Source organism: Ammospiza nelsoni, chromosome 11 (assembly GCF_027579445.1).
Source record: "Ammospiza nelsoni isolate bAmmNel1 chromosome 11, bAmmNel1.pri, whole genome shotgun sequence".
Lineage (NCBI taxonomy): Eukaryota > Metazoa > Chordata > Aves > Passeriformes > Passerellidae > Ammospiza > Ammospiza nelsoni.
Window position 1 is genome coordinate 4,963,118 of NC_080643.1, and position 14,916 is coordinate 4,978,033.

Here is a 14,916-nt window from a genome sequence, read left to right on the forward strand (position 1 = left end):
AGCTCTTACTTCCCCCTCCTCTGAACACACGTTTCTCATGGATTGGGATTTTTGCCTGAAATAAATGAACTGCTATGGAATCCCCTCTGGCTTTGGCTCTGACATGGCCACAGAAGGTTGGGGTTTGTTGCTCAGCCTTGAACTCTCCTCATTCTTCCATTTCAGGTCCTCACCTCAGGCCTGGGTGTGAGGGTGCTACTGATGCCTTAGAATTGTAGCTTTTGTGTTTTTCAAGTCCTGTACTTCATTAATGTATAACTCTGAACTCCATATGGAGTGTTAACTACTGTCTTCACAGCAGATAATTCCTCTAGGCCTGAAACTCAAGGGCACCCAAAAGTGAATTGGGAAGGAGTAAACTGGGGGTAAATTACTTCATTATGTGAAGCTGTAAATAGATCAAACTTATAAAAAACCATTGTCCATCTTGGGTAGAGCCCCTCTTGAAGGCTTTGGACTGCCCAAGGTGCAGCTATTGAAGGCCTTTAGTAATTACCTGCTTTTATTCTCTTAATCTTTTCTACCTCTGCTCCAGGGAGCCACTTGTCTCAGGCTGCAAATGCAAGGTGTGCCTGGGGCTGTGTGTTGGTGTGTGTTCTATTATCTATTAAAGGTTATCTATTAACAGTTATCTGCTGTTAATGGGCCACCTGTAAAAACCAGGTGGGGCAGTTTTCTTTATCTCTTCCACAACCAATCCTCCCTCCAGGACATATCTTTTGTTAATGGGCCAGTGAGTGTCCCTGCCTGGCTGATAAGATTACATAATCTCACTGGGAGATGCTCCGCCCAGGGGGAGGAGCCAAGCATTCCTGCTTGGATACAATCTGAGGTTTGGGACACCCCAGCAGCCTTTGCCCCCTGCATTGCCAGAGGAGCAGCTTTCTGCTGCCCTGCATGGCCAGAGGGAGCCCAGGCCCATCTGCAGCAGCCCTGGAGCTGCAGAGGAAAACTCCCCCCTTGTGCAGGATCCCTGCTGCAGCAGAGCCACAGCTGGCACTGCAGGAGGGCTGAGCCCCCCTGGGATGGGGCTGGGACACCCCCCTGACACACAGGGGGCAGGGCATGGTCTGACTCTGGCAGAGGTTTTATTGCTGTTGTTTGTGCTATTACATTTGTATTTTTAGTTTTCCCAGTAAAGAACTGTTATTCCTATTCCCATATCTTTACCTGAGAGACCCTTAATGTCCAAATTATAATAATATTATAATAATTATAATAATTAAAATAATATTAATTTGGAGGGAGGGGGTTTACATTTTGCATTTCGAGAGAGGCTCCTGCCTTCCTTATCAGACACCTGTCTTTTCAGACCAAGACACCTCCCCAAGCCCTGCTCAGAATGGGTCAGGTCCCTCCTGGGTCAGTGCCAGGGCTCAGCCCAGCCCAGCTGCCTCACCCAAACCCTGCAGTCTGAACTGTGCCAACAGCACAGCTGAAAGCAGCATTTTGTGTTTGAGGGGAGAGAGAGGCACACAGGGGATGAGAGAGGAACAAGTGTAAGGTTTCAGATGGGTAAAACAGGCAGAGAGTCATGCTCAAGCTTGGAGCTCAGGAGCCTTCTGGGAATGTGGCTGTAAATCAAGTGAAATGTGTGGAAACCTTGTTGGGGCAGAGCCAAAAACGAGGGGAGTGAAAATATTCATGTCACAAACTGCAGGGAGGTACAGGAGGGGGAAAGGGAAGGTCCTGAACTCCCGAGTCTGAGCCAGGAGAGGGGAGCAGCATCCCTGACCACAGGGCTGGAAAACTGGGTGGTGACCTGGGATTTGGGCTGGAGAGATGAAGGAAAGGGCAGGGGAGGGTGAAGGGGGTGTTGCCAGGCTTGGGTAGAGCTGACAGCACATCCACAAGTGTAAATTTTTACTGGCTGCTGTCCTCTCTTGAAACATGAAAATATTTTTATAATATGAAAATATAATATAGCTAAAGTACAAAAATAACCTTTGAATATAATATAATATAATATAATATAATATAATATAATATAATATAATATAATATAATATAATATAATATAATATAATATAATATAATGTATTTGTTATTACTATTTTCTTTTGGATAGATGAATAAAACTCAAATAACAAATTATCTTTTAATTTCTTTTATGTTTTCTTGATTTCCCTCCACTTTCCAATCATTCCATGGCAAATCAAAAAGGAGGAGAAGTAGAAAAAAAAAAGGTAAATTGCACTATTACTGAGAAAAAATTTGTTTTGAATATGTATAACTTCTACAGTGGCATTGTTCTTTTTGACTGTTTTTTTTTTTTTCAAATCAGACCTTGTTTTGGCCTTTAAAAAAGTACTTATTAATGTAGTACACAAAGTGCATAGAGCTTTTGAGTAGTGGGTGAGAAATCAATTGTCTGGAGCTCAGCTCCCCCATCACCTGGGAACAAAAGAGTGTCAGAAATGTTAATTTTGGTTGCCAGGTATTTGAAGGTTGGGTTTGTTGAAAACTGAACAAAGGATGACGTTCAACCAGGATTTTAAAAGAGAAAGTTGAGAATGCATCAGTTGTTTTCTAGACTGAGCTGATAATAAAGTCGAGGTTGAATAGAAACAGTCTCAGTAAAGAAAACATACAGAAAAACTGAAATTTTACCAAATCAATCACCACTGGTAAAGCTGATGGAGAAAAGCTGATATAGCTGATCACTGATGGAGAAAGGAGGCTCAGGGGGGACCCTCTGGTTCTGCACAGGTCCCTGACAGGAGGGTCAGGCTCTGCTCCCAGGGAGCAGGGACAGGAGCAGAGGGAATGGCTTTAAATTGTGCCAGTGGAGGATCAGAATGGATATTTGGGGAATTTCTTCACCAGAAGTTGACAGATGTTGGAAGGGGCTGTGCAGGGAGGTGATGGAGTCCCCATCCCTGGGGGCTGGACAGACACACAGGTGTGGCACAGGGGGGACATGGTTGTGGCCGTGGCAATGCTGGGGTGCAGGCTGGACTCGATGTAAAAGCTCTTTTCTGATTGCAGACTGCACAATTCCACTCTGATCATCCCCATTTCAGAGCTGAAATCTGCTGGCTCTGCCCCCATTCTCCCTGGCACTGCCGGGGCTGTGTTGGTGTCCCAAGGTCACCCCAGAGCCATGCTGGCAGGGCACAGCCTCACCTGGGGGTCCCTGCAGGCTGGAAATGCCCCTGGCCCTGCAGGGACACCCTGTCCCGGTGCATTGCCATTGCCAGGTAGGGCAGGAGAGCTTTCTGCACCTATTGTGGCAGAGTGCAGTAGGTGTCACTAGAGCCCTTCCCAACGCGCACAGGGAATCTCATTCCACATGCAGAACCCGCTCACCGGCGACAAAGCAACTGCTCCTGCAGTCGTGGTTTTGTTTTTCCTCCTTCCTGTTTGTAGAAGCAAAAAATTAATCCATGGAGATTTTAGCTTTTAGCCCAGGATGATTCATATTCCAGAATATTGGTGTATTTTTCTTCCGTTTTTCTTTTCTTTACTTGGTGTCAGAAAATAATTTTCAGGAAATCTTTTGTAGCAAAATCCTGCTTCATATTTTGTTCCAAAACCACTTTGTGCCAGGCTGTCGCCTTTCAGTAGTTCATGCAATTCCTGTTTTGCTGCAGTCTTGATTTTCACTCATGCTGCACATCACCCAGACATGCAATATATCCTGCACCTTCCACTGCCTAATCACATCCCCAGTGCAGTTCACTAGGAAGGGTGGTTGTGTGCACATGCACCTGGTGCCATGGAAATATGGGCCACAGACTCTTGAAAAATAGTAGGAAAATATTGAAAAATGATGGAGTTGTTATTCTGTTTATTTTTAAAGAACAACCACCATGAAGACAGTTGTTTTTAAAGAAAAAATATTTGAGCTTTGCAGATTGCCCCCTTTCCAAATTTATCCCCCAGCTGGTCACTAAAGATGGGATTGGTTGACTTTTCTTTGCAGCTCTGGGAAGGTTTGAGCTGACAGAGGGCTCTGGCTGCCCAGGGAGGGCTGTGCTGTCCAGCATTATCCCTTTGCCTTGGCTCAAGCCAGGGGAGATGATTTGTCTGCCTGACATCTGATCCACAGCTTTCAGCAGCTGAGCAAAATAAAAACAAGCTGTGCACGTTAATGCAGGGTGGGAATTGTTTGAGTTGCCTTGCAAGAAGGGTGGAAAGCAGGTGAGGTTTGTAACATGATGGAAGCACTGAAATAAGGCTGATGTGATGCAAGGTGAGCCTCGTCAGCTTTGGGGGTTGAGTCATATGTGAGGAAACACTCATAAACTCTCATTTTGCTTTCACTGATGCACTGCTGGGTTAATGTAAAAGGTCTTTTCTAACCTGAAGAGCTCCATGCTGACTAACACCAGTTCAGAACTGTCTGGTGGGCAGATCCTGTGGGAAGAGGAAGGCTGCCATGGACAGCAAAGGTCAGTAAATGACTGTACAATTCATCATCTCTCAGCCACTCTCCGTGGATCTGTGTCAGGTGAGGATCAGGGACAGACCCTGAACATGCAGCGAAGTGTGGGCAGCTCTGCCTGTTTGGCATTTGATTTGTTGTGCACCTTGCAATAATTAAAATCCTCATCATATTCACGTGTTGGGTGTAAGAACCTGCCCAACTGAGGGGACTGAGGGGCTCTGAGGGACAGGGAGGGCTGGCTGTGCTGCTCAGGGCTCTGGGAGAAGCCTGGCACAGCGAGAGGGCACTGGTGACCACAGTGACCATCTCTCATTACCCACCCAGGGCTGTGCACAGCAGTCAGCACCAGGGGTGTGTGGTGAGCTGACAGCTCCCAATTGTTTCCTCACCAATTACTGCAGCCAGGCCTCCATAGCACAATGAAATGTGCCTCCTACCCATCACTTCATCTCTGTCACACTGCCTGGGTGTTCTTGGTTTGTTATGACTGGGAGAACTTCAGCGGCGTCAGAAAAATAAGCAAGGCTGTCTCTGGTGTGAAAGGCTTAAAGACAGCGTGGATGCTGTTAAATGGAAATGCCTCAGTCCAGATGAAAATGTACATGGAAAGAAAACCTCACAAACCAGCTGAGCCCGCTCAGCTCTGTCTTCATTTGGGACCCAGTGGGGAATGAAAAGAGTGGTTTCTTTTGCTAGACATCTTTATACTTAGTAAAGTATTCAGCCTTTCTTATAATTTATTCATTGTGGTCTAGCATAGTCTAAAATATCAGCCCTTCCCTCTCTGTCCTTTTACATAGGCATTTTTGATGCCTCTTAATTCATTATTTAAGTAGCCTGCGTTCTGCTTTACAAAACACCCTCCTCCCTGGTACCTCCATGCCATCAGTTATTTGTGGATCCCTGTCAGCAGCTTTCCAGCAGGGTGGGATGCTGATCCCCCAGCCCTCATCTCCTGCACCTGTCACTGTCACATTTTCTGGAAATATCCCTTCACTCAGGATTTTGCTCCTGGGAAGCTGTGAAGCCTTAGAGAAAAAGGGAAACAATAATTATCTGATTTGCTTCTCCTGTATTTTGCTGCTTTGGAATGTGTTTGGAGACTGTTTATCCAACTGGTGCTTGTTTTGTTGGTTTCATGTAAAATGTTTTGACTTAATGGCCAATCACAGCCAAGCTGTGTCAAGACTCTGGAAGGGGTCACAAGTTTTCATTATTATCTTCTAGTCTTCTCAAGTATCCTTTCTCTATTCTTTAGTATAGTTTAGTATAGTATTCTTTAATTTTATATCATAAAATAATAAATTAGCCTTCTAAGAACATAGAGTCAGATTCATCATTCCTTCCTTTGCATGGGAACCCTGCAAATACAGGAGCACCCATCCCCGATCCCCGGCTTGGGGAGGAGCGGAGAGGAGCTGGGCAGTGAAAGGAGCAGAGCAGCCAGAGCTCAAACAAAGCTCAAGGATGTGCTGAAGTGATGCCCCATGTGCTGTTTTGAGACCTCAGAGTTCCCCTGAGAGGGAAAGTGGCTCAGTGGCACTTAAGGGAGGGTTCCACCACTTTTGTTGCAGTGGAACCCTGCTTCTGCTGGTACCTGGAGTCCCCCTCCTGGGACTCTTTGAAAATCCATTTGTGCAGCACATCCCACCCTGCAGAAGTGTCTGGTGAGAGCCAGGAGACCCCTGGGATGGAGGTGCACCTGGAGTGCCAAGTATTCCCTGTCTTGTCACCAATTACAAAGTTGGATAGCTGTCAACAGGAGCATTTGCAGCTGAAAAATGAGTCTGTGCATTGTGAAGTGTGAGAGAGGCTTTGATTGGAATTCTTGCAGCAATCTGTTTGCTCCCTGGGCGTGGCGTTTGAAACGCTGCCAAAAGTGTGATCCCCCAAATTCCTGGGTGATGCTTTCATCCTACCAAAAGTGTGATCCCCCAAATTCCTGGGTAATGCTTTCATCCTGCCAAAAGTGTGATCCCCCAAATTCCTGGGGTAATGCCTGCATCCTGCCAAATGTGTGATCCCCCAGATTACTTGGTAATGCCTGCATCCTGAACCTGCTCTGGAAGGTGTCATGTTCCTGGCACTGCCTTTCCCTAACAAAAGAAAACTGGGTAAATATTTCAGTCCAGAGTATTACAACACTCCCTGAAGAAAAAAGAAATAAAGTTTAAGTAAATTGAGAGGAACAAAGATGTTCCAAACCTCCTTCTTATGGCCTTGGTTGCAAAAATGCCCTGGACATTATCTATTCCATGCTTTTAGCCTTCCAGCCAAAGAAAAAGTTGGGCATATTTGACCTGTTAGTGCATGCTTCAAAGAAAACACTTTCAAATGCTGTGTGATAAATCAAGCTTTACTTACTTAATAGCCACAATGTTTTCTTTTTGAGTCAGGAGCTCAGGAGACAGTCCAGGACTAAAAACCAGAACTGACAGCTTTCTGGCCATTTAATGTAAGTTCCATTTTATTTGAAAGCGTTTGATCAGATTTGAAAGCGTTTAATATCAGCTTTGTGCAATGCCCTCAGCTGAAGATGCTGCTGTCACTTTGGGGACAGCAGGAGGAGGCACAATCCCTGCAAGGCAGGAGCTTGTGTTCAGCAGGAGGGACTTGGCTGAGGCCATCCCACATCCCACTGACTCAGTGCTTGCCTAAACACTTCTACCTCATGTTTCGCAAATAATAAACAATTTTGCTTATTTCTGTGGCTTTGGGGGTTTGCCCCCTCCTGACACAACAGTGTTTGCTTGTTCCCATATTTGCTTTCTCCCAGCTCTCCAATATCATATTTACACAGTCAATACTCTTCTGCTGGCAGATTATTTTTAATAGAGCGCTTTATTAAAGTGTCTTTCAGGAGAATATTTGCACTGCAATGCACATCCGAGCACTGCTGGGTGAGAAGGGCTTCTCCTCAATGCACCAGTACAGTCAATTCCTTACCAAAATTTGTGCTTGGAACATTTAATTGAAGGAGGATAAAAGGAACTGCATATCCTTGTGCAAATCCCACCATGGGCAAAGTCTTGCAGGACACTGACACATTGAGAAGTAAGTACAGCACATTCCATGCAGCTTTTTTTGTCTCCCAGAATATCTTTCCATCACTTTTAAATTCCTGACACTCAAATTATTATTTTTTTTTTAAATTTTCCTTTTTCTCATTGCCGAGAAGAAATCCCAAGTTTCTCTCCTTTGGGGGCAAGTGTCAATTAACCTCCAGTATATTCTGTTACTCTTGGAGTTAACCAGACCCCAGCTGCTGGTTCTGGATGTTATTTTTTGGTTATCCTTTGGACTTTTGCCCTCAGTCTGAGATGGGGGGTGGTGGCTGGCACTGCCCACACAGAAACCCACAGCTCATCCCTCCAGGGATTTCAGTGGCACTGAGATTGCATGAGAGGAAGGGTCTGGTGGCACTGGGGATGGGGACATTTCTGCTCACCACAGAGGAAAGTTTAGGCAGCTCTGTTGTAAGCAGCTCCATTTAATTTTGTTCTTTTTCACTATTAATTATCACTGGACGCAGTGAATTCAAATCCTCATGTCTATGGAGGAGTAGGACTGCTCTGGGTATGCTTATTTTTCTATATGTCTGCTCACGCAGATTTCCTGGACCCCTGCAATTTTCCTAGCTCCTCTCTGCTATTTGACATTTATTCTTTGTGTACTTTTCCATCTCATTAATTTATTAAACATCAATGGTGATGCAGGTCTTTGAACCACTAAAAAATTAACCACCTACGCCTGTCTCCTAACCATTTCTTGAGCCATGGCAATATTTTCTCTCTCCTGGATATTTTGGTTCATCAACAAACCCTTGCCAGTGCCTGTGCCTGAGATGATTTTAATGATCATGTGATATTTTTTTAAAAGTTTCTCATATTATTTTCAGATTTTCTTGTAGAAAGGTGCAGTTTTGCTCTGTGGAAATGTATTGTTCAGCAAAGTGTGTGCAACTTTTGCTGACTTCCCAAAATAATCAGCTTTTTTGGCAAGGGAAAAAAAATCGTGGCTGGGAAATGGATTTGTCTTGAGCATTTCTCAAAGAAAGGGGTTAATGGGAAAGGATCTCTGCACTAACAGCTCTGCTGCTCTCTCCTTGCAGAGCTTTTGGGTGAAACCATCTGGCCCTGAGAATCTGCACTTTCTCTGTGCTGCTGACTCAGGTGATGCTGCACCCCTGCTCGGCCAGGAACTCCTGGGTGTCCCTCGTGCCAAACCCATTAGCTCAGTACCCTCCTGTACAGGGCTGCTTGATTCCTGCCCACAATCCCAGATCTTTCATTTTTGATGCCTGCTTTCATAAAATACATCCCTGCCATGTACCGCAGCCCCTAAAACCTAATGGTGCAGTCAGAGTTCACTGCTGAACTTTGGTCCCCGGAAGGTGGAGGCTTCCCTCCTTGGAAGGAGCCCTTCCAAAAGCTGCCTCTGAGTTGCTAAGAAACAGCTTGTCACTGTGGCACGGGCTGTAGGCAGTTCTGTACAGGTAATTAGAAGTCACTCCTGCTTTATTATTAACTCTTTGTTGACTTTTTTTTTTCCCTTTTAAATAATTTCCCTCCCCGTCCCCAGAGCGCTCAGCACTCCTGGTACATCTGCATCAATTATGCATGGTCTGTGTGATTTTTCTTCCTGTGGAAAGTTGGCTTGCAGAGGCTTTTTGTGCTGCTCTAGCCATGACCTAACCCTCCTTTGCTGAATAATTCCTACCGAGACAACACAGTTTCCCTGCTGTGTTTTCCACGCTGCTGTGTCTCAGCAAGGCAAATAAATCAGGCTGTCTCCCACCACCAGGCAGCCTTGTTTGCTCAATTTTGCTGTTCCATTTCTTGCTTTATTGAATAAGCATGTATTTATGTACCTTGTGTCCTTTCTGTGCCTGCCCATTTTTTATTGAACTCCTCTATCGGCCGCACGGGTTGGATTTTCCTGACAGAGTTTTGGATCTTAAAATGCTATTTCTTCAGACCAGCTGTCACTTCTGTCCTAACCTTGTCCCATGAGGTGTCTGTGCACTGCTTACGTGTCTAGCACTGCCTGCCCCTTCACCTTCTCCTCAGCTCTTTTAGTTTTAATACCTTGTGTATGAAATCTGGTTGGGATTTCTCCCCCTTCTCTTTAATTAGGGTGACTCTCTTATTTTTGGCACCCCAACAATGAGAACCCCTCCACAGCCTTTATGTTCTCCATGACTCTTCTTAGTGCTGGTACAGCACCAAGCTTGTGTCTCTCCAGGGATCAGCAGGGAGATGCTGCTGCACCAGCCCCAGCCTTAAATCTCTTTCCCAGTGATGGAAGCAGTCTCCAGACAGACTCAGGGGTTGTTTTGGCTCCCCTCAGCCTGCACTGGAGCCCTGCACTCCAGGCACACTCAGGGGTTTGTTTTGGCTCCCCTCAGCCTGCACTGGAGCCCTGGTGTGTGGCTCTGGGGCAGCTCACAGCCCCAGGGAGCCTCAAGCTCCATTTGGCTGCAGCCAATGTCTGGGTAGAGATGTGGGAGAGCAACCCCACGTTGGGGATGTGCTCCCACCCCACACTCAGTCATCCCCCACCTGAGGAGCTCAGGCTTTAGCACTGCAGAGGGAGGTTTTTGTGCTGAATCACCCTTTTGGGAACGAGCCACTCGGCAGGATTTCCTCCCACCCCAAATCCCCATTTCTCTCTGGAGAGCCCTATGGGGATGTGGGGGAGCAGAAAAGCCTTTTCCCTAATGGCTCATATTGCTGCTTAGTGACCACCTGCCAAATGCAATGCTGGGAGATGCTGAGATCTGTGGGGCTGGGAGTCGGTGCCTAATGAAGGCACACCAGGCTGGGAATGAGGTTTTTATACCCTGCACAGAGAACTCCAGGATGTTATTTATAGCTGCTCACTTGCACCACAAGCACCTGTAGAGACTTTATTCTCCAGCCCCTCAGTGGAATCACAGATGACAGAAAGAGCTGAAGATGTAATGACCCTTGAAGTAGGAGAAATTATTTACCAAACCGTAGATAAGACGACAGATCTCTCCTGCACTGTGTTTAGGGCATCCAATCTATTGCAGATGTTACCATAGTCATGCTGTTTAATTTAAAATTGCCCTGCCTTCCTTGTGTCTCAAATTCTTTTCTTGGGAAACTAAATCCTTTCATAACCTAAATGCAGCAGAGGAGATGAAAGCAGCGGGTCTGGGGATGTATATGGCCATTCCAAGGGAGCTCTGTGTAATTGTTTTTTAAATGGACATGCTTGCTCTATTTTTTTTTTTGTCTGGCTCATCCTGGTTTTGTTGTTTGTGATATGTCTTCTGACATATGCTCCTTGTCTAGCAATGAAAAGCTACCAAGATGAGAAACCTTGGTTAATTTATAACTGGCATAGGAAGAGCTCTTCTCATTTTACTGACTTTGTGACCCCCATAGCAGATATAATGCTGGGATTAAAAAGGAATGGTCACTATTGGTTTCCTGCAATAATTGTCTTTGTGCATGGGTCAAAATAATAAGGATTAGCAAAATTATTAGATATTGGAGACAATAGCTCAATCTGTCTGCCTTTTATAATCTGTCCCTTAGCAGGTGACTCTGAAAGGGAAGCCTTGCCACTCTTGAACTGAACATGGTCCCTGCTCCCAAAAACTTGTTCACTTCAGACCAATTCCTCGCTACCAAATACCCAATAGGTCTTTCTCCACTGAAATCAGACAAGGATCCAAGCTTCATCTCCATTTGAGGGAGTCTGACTTACATTTGCAAGACATAATAAGGTTGGTCCTTATTTTCCAGGTGTGCTTTCAGCTGCAGTGCCAAGCAGCGAGTTGTGTAAATCTCTCCAGTGTGAGTTTTGCTTATCATTTATCAACCACGTGTGAGCACTAATTTTAGTCTTCCCCCTACTGAGACAAGGCTTTGGGAGCACTCAAGGGATGTCCAACACATGCAGGTGGAGATAACCCTGGGGATTAATCTCACCCATGGCTTTATCAGTGAGACCCATGGGACATGAGAGCCTTTTACCCACAGCTCCTTCATTGTTCTTCCTGGTGGTGCTGCAATCAAAGCTGTCAAGGAAAATGATCTACAGGCAGTAGCTTGATTGTATTTGTCCTGAGATACTTCTGCACTAAAGGATTTTCAAGTTTTAATCAGTCTGCATTAACTGTGGTGCTCTTGTAGTTGATCATGGAAAGAAAGCAACTGTTGATTGCACTAAAAGCATTAAGTGACCTCTGCTAATTAAAAGATAATGTCAGTGCAACTGAGTGGAGTGCCTGGGTCTTTAGCCTTTTAGATAGACACTAAATGAAAATCAAAGAGTTTGGAGGAAATATTTGTGGTAAAGTTAAGAGACTTGTTTGTGGAAATAGCAGGTCATGTTTCATAAAAGTATTTAATCCATTAATGATACCTAATATGCCATAGAACCAGCAATCTGCTGAAAAAGAACAAGCTCCCTCCCCAGTTGTGGGATGTCTTTACTTTGCTTTAACTGGAGCATTTTGCTTGGGAAGCCTGTGATATAGTGAATCCCTCTGTTGTCCATAAATAAACCAAATGCTTTTTCTCACGAATTCAGGCCACTTTTTAAATGACCCAGACATTCAGTGTTAAGTTCTGTGCTCAGGAACAGTGTAGTCAGTGTCTACAAATGCAGCCTTGCCTTTTTTCCATTAATTTCAGTGTGTGGGAGAGAAAACAAAACAGGTGGAATAACAATGTACAAGCACATCCCTTGTTCCTGGATATGATCACTGGTAAATATTAACTTCTGCTTTCTATGTTTGTATAGATGCAGGATGAAAGCCCTTTGGACAGAGAAGCAATGGCACAAATTCTCTGTGAAATTTTTGGCATTCAGAAACACATAATCATGAGAATGATTATATGTAGGTGCTTTTATTGAAGAGCTCTGGGTGTCAGGGGTACAACCCCAAATCTGACTCTGACATGGGTTTGGGATGAACATGCTTTTATATTCTGTTGTTATATAACTTTCATGTTACTTATTAAACTTACATTGTTCTATTGTATACATAGATTTCATCCAAGCATGGGCTCCTCGTGACCCCCCCCTCAAACTTCTAACATAGTTTCTCATGATTCTTCTTACGATTAAACAATAATTATATTTGATTACTAAACAATCATCACATGCAACAATTATATCATTTATCATATACTGCTTACACAGGTGCAATTTCACATGATCTGCCAAACACAAAGCCTGACATTTTCAGAGTCTATTTTTAACGTTTTTCCAGGGCCCCACTATCAAAATCACATGGAGATGCTGTTATGTCCTCCAAGGAGCACCAGTGGCCAGGGAGCTCCTGGAGGAGGTGCCAAAGCAGTTGGTGATAATGTGGGATAATTGCTCAGGTTTGTGCCTCACTCTGACTCCTTCCGCTGTGAGAAGAAACAGAACGAAGGAAAGCAAAAATACATTTTTTTGTATCCATGTGGAAGAAGTTAAATCCCAGGTGGGAACAGAGAAGGGAACATAATGGCTCAAGTTGTGGTGTTGAGAATGAGCTTGAGCCATGCATGAAGCAGAGGCTCACGGGGAGGAGAGGGGAGGCGGCTGCATCTCCTCAGATTAAATGCAATGTTCTGGAAGCTGAAGGGAATTCTTGCCAGGCATTTGTAACCGAGCTTCACAGCTGCCAGCCTGCATTGGATCACTACGGCAGCCCTGGCTGGGGAGCAGCACGGCTCCGGGCTGAGCTCTGTCCAAAGGGCTCCACCCAAAGGGTCTCCCCTGATCTGCCACCACCCCAAAAGCCACAGGATGAGCTGGGCTCAGCCCCCAGCGTGTCAGGATTAGAGGGGAATTTTCAAGCAGGAAATACAGATTTTTTTTTTCTCAGTGCCAGCCACCCACCTCACAAAATATATTGTTCTTCTGAAGGGAAATGTAAATGTAAGTCTTTGACACAAATATCCCCTTTAAAGAAGCCTTCCTCCATCCCTCATCCCTCACCCCCACTGGCAATGGAAAGATACATTTACTTATGTGAAACCTGAAAAATTTTAACTTTGAAAACTTCCAGCTTTGAAAAAAAATGCCCTTTCTGTTTGCCCTTTGCACTGAACTTTGTGGAATCCACCCTTTGTTTTACTGAGGTCTCAGCAGTGCCTGATGCCTCATTTCTCTCTTTTCTGTTCTACAATTAACCATTATATTCAGTGTTTTTTAAGAGCAATATGTACACCTGAAGATATTTTAAAGAAACTACTTTAAAAGTTCATAAAAAAATAAAACAAATACTTGGCATCGAGATTCTAGGAGTGCATGATGAATATTTTAACAGTAAAAAAATCTAGCCAGAGAGAAATGAAAGGATTTAGTGCTCTAAATAAAACTCTTTGTGGGTTTTAATGTGCAAAAATGGACAACAATGGCTTTAAAGCCTCTCCACAAATACTTACATCTCTGCCCTGGTACACTCTGTGTGTTATATCCAAAGCCAGTAATGGTCTGTTGTGTCTTTTTAGGTGCTGGGGGAAGGCATCACAGAAGTTTTCTCCTCTAGGAAAGGCATCACAGAAGTTTTCTCCTCTAGGAAAGGCATTACAGCAGGTTTCTCCTCTAGGACTTTGCATAATAACCTTTAGGCTTTGAGCAGGGAGTTTGGACCCTTGGGGGGACAGTTGTGGACGTAAAGCTCAGGTTTTTTATGTCCTGTGATGGAAATCAGAGAGAGGGGAGGGAAGGGATATTTGGGAGGTGATCACTGCCCACAGAGGGGCTCAGCCAGCACAACCTGTGCTGATATCTGTGCTATCTGTGCTCACATAATTCTGATTGCCTTGTGGCTGCAGTGAGGTTTCAGCCCACCATGAGGTAAGGATTGGTTGTGTCTCTGCTCCATGTTTCCATTTCTTTCCCTCCCTCACACACATCCCCACGCAGCTGGAAGAGAGAAGCTTTCTGCAATATCAGCTGTGACAGAGCTGGAGCATTACTCGAGTTTTTATTTGTGTAATTGATCAATTCACTACCTAAAAAAACCCTTTATTATTATTTTTTTAATTAACCAAATGTATTAGTGTCCATGAAACATGTATTTCTGTAATTATATCTGTAAAATAATATCTTTGGCCTGAGCAGGAGCCTTTCAGTCCTGCTGCAAGGTTGCCTTTCTGCAAACCCTCCTGCTAATCAAATCTTATGTATTTTCTTCCTTGCTGTTACAGAAACTCCTATTGCTAAATGTAGTGAAGGCAATTGCTAAAGTGATGGTGCCAGTATAAATTATTAAAATTACATGGAGTAATAAAAATGTATTGTGTATAAAAAGATAGAGAACAAGGCAGTAGGACTCAAGCTTTCAAGTTACTTCAAAAAATTCTCTATATTTATAATCTGGACAAGTGGTACAGTAACTGCAGCTGGATTTTGTCTTTACCTTTTTTCTAAAGCAGAATATTTGGATGCCATACTTTTCTGGCTTCCAGCTTTCCTTGAAGAAAATGACAAGTTCTGAAGAAAAGAGTTCTGCTCTCAGGTTTTTGATAATTTTTGGAAACATTCTG